This window comes from Morone saxatilis, unplaced genomic scaffold (assembly GCF_004916995.1).
Source record: "Morone saxatilis isolate NCDOM2014 unplaced genomic scaffold, NCSU_SB_2.0 Contig17, whole genome shotgun sequence".
NCBI classification, from domain to species: domain Eukaryota; kingdom Metazoa; phylum Chordata; class Actinopteri; family Moronidae; genus Morone; species Morone saxatilis.
In genome coordinates, this window is record NW_023339729.1 from 25,235,497 (window position 1) to 25,242,683 (window position 7,187).

The following is a 7,187-nucleotide window of genomic DNA, read 5'->3' on the forward strand; positions in this document are numbered from 1 at the left end:
AAGATCTCATGAGCTGTGTTATTGTTGACTGGGATGGTGACGCGGGACCACGTACCTCGCTGAAGGCGCACTACATTTTCCTGGACCTCTAACCCCTCTGGTAACTATGGATGTGGATTTGGCTCAAATAGGACATCCTGGTGATCTGGAAGTGGGCCTGCTCTCACACTACACTTAACAGTTTTGGTCTGACCAGCTGGAATACTCAGTAGCTCTCTACCTGTTTTCACTGTACCTTCACCGAGTCCATTCTCTTCACTCTTCATCACTTTCAAAAAAACCTCAGCTTTCTTACAGTCAAAGGAGAATGCCGTGCTGACAGCCTCTGTTACTACACGTAGTGGACCTATGCCCTTTTCTAATAGATGTTCAATCACATTGAATCCAATGATTGGCTCCTCCGCAACTCCATCTTCATGAGCTACCAGCACTGGCACTAGCAGAAGTGAAACTGACAGAAGCGCTCATTTAAGGGTATACTCCCTCTTGTGGCTGAAGGGAGCAACAACACGTTTCTACTACAATGCCTGAGTGCAGGGAGCACAGTGACTCTTAACAACATAAAGCAATGCACATTTTAATATGAACATGAACTGCTATAATGCAATAAAATTAAATGAAATAAATAATAGTAAATAATATATATGGGTGGTGGCTTTTACAGTATAATTTATTTTATGACCTTGTCCTCACACGTTGGACTTTCCTGGCTGAGGTGTGGAGGCCGTACCTCCACATCCTGACACTGGGAGACGCCGGCGCTCCTCTCCACTACTGTAACTCAATATGAGGAAGAAGTAACTCAACATTTCAGTTGATGTAAACCAACATTTGGATAAAATATTCAACCAACTCGCATTTTAGTCATATGACTCCTTTAAGTGCTGGTAATAGGTCCCATGAAGTAATTCTACATCATATTCCTCTTCTCCTGCTCTTCATCCGCCATCCTTTTTTGAATGTTACATATATTTATTGTTCTTTTCTGTTTGTTTTTTTAAACCAACAGATCCTGTGAGAGATAATAATGATGGTGAGTATTGTTTTTTTTTTATGTCTCACAAGAAACTGAGACTGCAAGTCTTTTTGACTGTTACCTATTGTTAATGGTGCTGTAACCTTTAACTGCACAGTGAAAATGAGAGCTGTAGTAAATTAAATGGTATATATCTATGATATGATATATCTTTGGTCTGTATTTTACGGGCTGGTAGGTAAAAAAAAATCAAATTATTGTTTCAGGCATCCAAATATGCAGAAAAGTTTTGTAGTACCATATCTTTAATATCATATAGTCAGGGTTCCCACAAGTCCTAGAAAAGCTGGAATTTAGACTAGTTTTCCAGTCATGGAAACACCTGGAAAATTACCAAATATCCTAGAAATGTTTAATTGTATTTTATCGGGGCTATGGCTGAATTAATATTAAAGGAAACTTGTAGACCTTTTTCACACCATCAATTTTGACATGAAACATTAGGGTAAACACAGGTGTTACCAATTAACATTACATACCATTCAGGTCAAACAGAGTCAGGGACCATGTTGGTTCACTCTGCATCACTAAGACTGCGTTCACACTGCAGGCAAAAGTGGCCCATATCTGATTTTTTTTTTCTGTCTGAACAGCACAAATCAGATTTTTTCAAATCAGATCCAGGCCACTTTCATATGTGGTCCTATATCGGATACATATCTGATGTTTTGACCTCAGTCTGAACGGTCATGTGGCATTTCATCCAATCATTGAAGTGAGACAGACATTACAATTCTGCTGTGAGATGCGGCAATATCAAAACAATGGACGAAAGTATGGCAGGCACCATTGACATGTGTAGCATCCATATTTACTTATATTATTATAATTATTTATTATTTATCCTATATTTATTTATTCTGCGCATGTGGGTCACTTACGGGCCGTAGACTGTTCACATTGGAGTATGATGGGGGTCGCATTTAAATTATTATGTGAACAACCACACAAAAAAAGTCCTGCAGTGTGACTGTAGCCTAAATGGAACAGAGCCTATCAAGTCAAACTGTGTCACACTGGTGTGTTATTTAGCCTTCCTTCATTAATATAAGTGTGGTTGTTCAGTACAATTCAACAGCACCACAAACTACATCCTCTAAAAATTACCATGCAGTTGAATCAACCTCTCTCTGAACACTATAACCTTCATGAAGGGAGGATTTATTGCAGCACTGTGTACACTGCATTAGCTTTAGCTAGCTGTTCCTAATAAACTGGCAACTCAGTGTAATTCAGATTTCAATTAATTAAAAACACATTTTAGTTAAAAAAAACACATTATTTCATAATATTTGATAACATTAATTAAAAAGGTGTCTGTGTCTGTTCCCACGCTGTAGAAAATTTTTCCTCTACACAGACAGTAGAAACCACACTGCGCCTTCTTCTCCATTTCAACCAAATTAATCACCATCCTCAATCGGCAAGTCATGATGAAGAGACACACTTAATTTAAACACTGGACATTTTCTCAGAGGCAGTAAGAATTCACAGAAGGGCTTTTTTTAAACCTTTATAGAAAAGCAACTGATGAGATAAATTTGAGCTGTTCTTCTCAGTCAATGGTCGACCTACTTGTCAGTTCGTCTCAACAACTACTGGACAGATGTTGTTGATAGCTGTGGATATTAACGGCCTGAAGAGTAAGAATCTCAAGGATTCTGATGACCACCAATCTCTCTCTCATAAAAAGTCCCCCTTAAAACCTCTTATACTCTTATATTTTTGTTATCTCTCTCACCTCTTACTGAGTGGAAGACCTGAAATCAGTTTTCCATCAGGGATCTGAGGAGCGGTGTCTGTGGGCAGTGGAGCAGGGCAGTTTGTCGGGGAGTTGCTCCAGTTGATGGCTCAGGTGAGTCCTAAACCATCCCTTAGTTATGCTGCTATAGGCCTATACTGCCTTCCCATGATGCACTGAGCTCCTCTCTTCCTCTCTCTCTCTTTATGCACATGACATGCTCATGTCCCATTAATGCATGTTACTGACTTCACTTCTTCCCCAGGGCTCACACATAAAACTAGTGACGAATAATCCTCATGCATGAATCATACATCAATAGTAGCCTAATGATGCTGAAGATAAAGGTTAAGATAGGTTTCGACCTTGTCTGCCTAACTATCTGTAAGCCTTTTGTGATTAAAGGTACAAACTAATTTCAATTGGAAAGTCCCCAGTTCTCAGTTTGCTCCTTCCATAAACCTGAGTCATCCACTGAGTGTTGATTTTTTTAGATGTGACTCTAAAGAATACTTACCTTTCAAAACTCTGCGTAAGAATGTCTTTATTGTGTTGTTCCTGCTGTGTTTGAGTTCAAAATTCTTTCAAACAGAGCAGCAGCTCTCTGACTGGCTTCATAACGTTAAAAGAAGATAAAAACCAAACCTGCACATGCTGCAAAAATCCTACATGTACCTGTAAACATCCAGTGGTACACAGAACAAGATAACACAAGATAAGATGTTATTGATCCCTCATAGGGGAAATTCTATATATACACTCTATACAAGTGGAATATAATAAGCCTGTGTTTATCTGTACATGTGCAATGTTTCGCTGATACAGACTGGGGGAACAGTCATAGTAGAAATAGTGCACAGGTTGAAGGACCTGAGCCTCCTCAGAAAGAACAGTCTTTCTTTCCGGTTGTATATCTGAGTCGCATTTTGGTTCCGTTCAGAGCCTGTTGCCTGTCGCATTGTTTACTTGTGTATATTGTCCTTAAAAAAGTAACAATATAAAAAATGTGTTTTTCTCTGCTTAAAGTTTCCTGTAACCTGACTCTGTCTGTGTTGATGTAGCATGAAACTGAAAGATGATTTCTCTCCCCCTTTTGGCTCTGATCCTGTGTCTGCTGCGGTCGTTTGGGGCTCCGGTTATGTTAAAAAGATCCATTCAGTCAGTTGAGTTAGTGCTTCCACTCTGCAGAGGCTCTGTTCAGGTAGCTTTCCCCACCTGTTGAACTGATCCTGTGTGTTGCATCCCACACCAGAGGTGGTAAGTTTATATATATTCATACTTACATTTATATTATATTTAACCATGTGAGCGTATCTTATTTTATTCACAGGTTCATCTGATGACTACTGCTGTTCTGCTCCTTGTTTATTTTGTTTCATTGTTGTTTTTCTGCATAAGTTTTCTTTTTTCAGTGAAGCAGAGCACCATATTGTGACTGATAAATGTACTTTTACTTTTATTAATATGGTTAACCAATGGTTGTAGAGGTTGTATTAGGCCTTTTTTGTAGAATAATTGAAATAAATGAAGGTATTTCATCCGTCTTACCTCAGTAACAAGCTTACGTGCCTTCATTAATAATCCAAATAACAGAGTGATTATAATTATTTCCAGTGTTGTTGGTCCTTTTCGTTCTCCTCCTCCTTCCATGTACTTAGAGAGGCTATTATGTGCTAGGCTATGCTTTGTGCTTGTTTGACACCACATTTTGAAGATGGTTCAAAGATAAAAGTTGCTGATTTGGTGGTTCAGTCCCATTTACAGAAGCACACACACAGAATGGACAGATAGCAGACCACGAGGAGACATTAGCTGAATGGATTGGATTAAAATCGCTGACTCCACCTTTAATGTATTTCTGTCTCCATTTTAATTCTGTTTTCTTTGGAGAACTACATCTTGCTGCTAGCTTTTGGTGTCACTACAGCCCGTAGGATATGGATATTCTGAGCCAAAAACTGATTTTAAAGGGAATAAATTCACCGATTACCAATATGGTGGCTGATTTTTATTTATTTTTTAGCTTGAGTCAAAATAGACTATGCAAAGGTACTGAAGGTTTCTTAAACAAATAACTATATTATAATTTAATTATTCTTTCACATGTTAAATATTGGGCTACATTGGTCAATTCTAGGACTGAACACTGTGAAAATAAATAAAAACATTACATTTGAGCCGAACACTACAAAATGTAAACGTTTAGGCCCCAAGTGTCTGTTTTTCTCATGAACAGCAAGAAAAAAACAGGAAGTTTGGTTTCAAAGTGAATCAACTAGTCATCCTCCAAGCAGAAGTCTTCATCTTATCTTTATTTCTTCATGACTCAGCTGCTGGTTAGCACTGTCATCTTACAGAGAAAAGGGCCGGCTGTGGCCTTTCTCTGGGGAGTTTGCAGGTTCTCACCTGATTGTGTCCTCCGAGTGCTCCGGCTACCTCTTACGAGTCAGTTGGTGACTCTAAATGGCCCGTAGGTGTGAATGTGAGCGTGAATGTTCATCTGTTGGCCCTGTGATGAAATGGTGACCTGTTCATGGTGTACCCCGCCTCTTGCCAATGTCAGGTAAGACCGGTTCCAGCCCCCCTGTGACCCTGCAAGAGATTCAGTTGTAGATAATGAATAATGGACAACCCTATAGTTTGTTCCCACTCAGTTTGTTGACTGTTGTTGACTGCCCCTCCTCTCTGATATAAAGGCCTGATTTCTTACATCTTACAGTCGACACAATGACGTTTGCTTTTTGAGCCAAATGGATGTGGTCTCTGTGACGTCACCCATGGGTTTCTGAAGAGCAATTGTAAAGCTCAGTGTGGTCGGCTCTGGTTGTCACCATCTTGGCAGTCCTGACTCAGACGGCTCCCGGCTGATACAGCAATGGGCAAAGATGCGGAGCTGAATGAGGCCTTAATCTCTTAATTTTGCATAACTTTAAGTCTTAATATAATTTAAACAGGTGAGTTGTATAAAAATGTACCCCCAGTACAGTCGTCATGAATGGGGAAATTAGCTGCAGAGACCAAAACCATTCTTTGTAACAGGCTGTAAACATGTTTATTTCTGCTGTACATTTTAATATGAGGCCTTATGGAGATTGACTCCCTGCTGGAGCCGGCCTCTAGTGGCCGTTAGAGGAACTGCAGAGCAGCAAGTAAAGATTATTGTCAATATTGATGAATCTGTAGATATTTTATTGGATTATACGCTGTGTGAATAAAATGTATAGAACAGTGAGGTCAGTCACAATTTCTCAGAGCCCAAGGGGACGTTTGCTTGTTTTGTCCGACCAACAGTCAAAAACCCAAAAATAACAAAGAAGTCCACCAGGAAGAAGAATGTTTAATAACTTTTCTTGACTTTCTTGAATGACTTAACTGATCAACTAATAATCAAAAGAGTTGCTGAATAATTCTCTGTTTCTGTGTTTCTATGTGAACTCTCAGAGGAGAAGCTTTTCTAGAAAGGTTTTATTTGCAGTTTTTTCAACCAGAAACATCTTCAGTGAGGTCTAAATCAACTACACTACACATGGTTCTGTATACAGAAATCTAGAAACAATTTTAAGTTTATAGTAACAATTTATATATCCATATTGTTCTTTGTATCTCTATTGGCCTGTAAATGTGTTTGCTGCATGAGTATGTCTGTATATATACTGTACATATACTGTATATATACATTATATGAGCATCACAGTTCTTCACTCTGGAACGAAGAAATCTTAACTCAAAGTCGGCCTTTTCATACAGTTTTCAACCTCAAAAACTTCATGAACACAGTTTAAAGGTCTTTGAAAAACTAATAATTATTGTTTGAGGTGATTTGTTTCCCCAGTGATGGTTTATTTAAGGTCTGCTGTATTTTCCACATACATCCTTGCGTGGTTTCGACAAGGTGCTCAGTACTATAATGCCTCCAAGCCGATGGCATTATTTCTTCAGATTTTCCATCCGTCCCATTCTTGTGAACTCCTTGAGGGAATTTCTTCAAACTTTGCACAAATGTTTACTAGGACTCAAGGACAAACTGATTAGAATTAGGTGGTCGAAGGTCGACTTCACTGCTATAGACGAGTTGAAACTGCGCAGCCAATGAGAGCAGCTCAACTCGCAGTACGTCACCGCCACTGGCTCCAACAAACTGTCGACGGCCATAAAGCCAAGGACGTCACAATAGGTTCACACTTGGTTTACAGCAGAAAGGAGGGACTGGGAGACCCATGTNNTAACGCCAAAGTCGAGGCTTCAAAACAGTTCTCCTCAAACCGATGGGTGACAAAAGATTTACACTTGTTTTTTAGCCATACTTGAGGAATAAATAGATGCCAGATTTGATATCACATACATTGACAGGCAGTAAACAATAACTAGCACAGTATAGACTTTGCACATTGATGCACGTGGGGAGTGAAG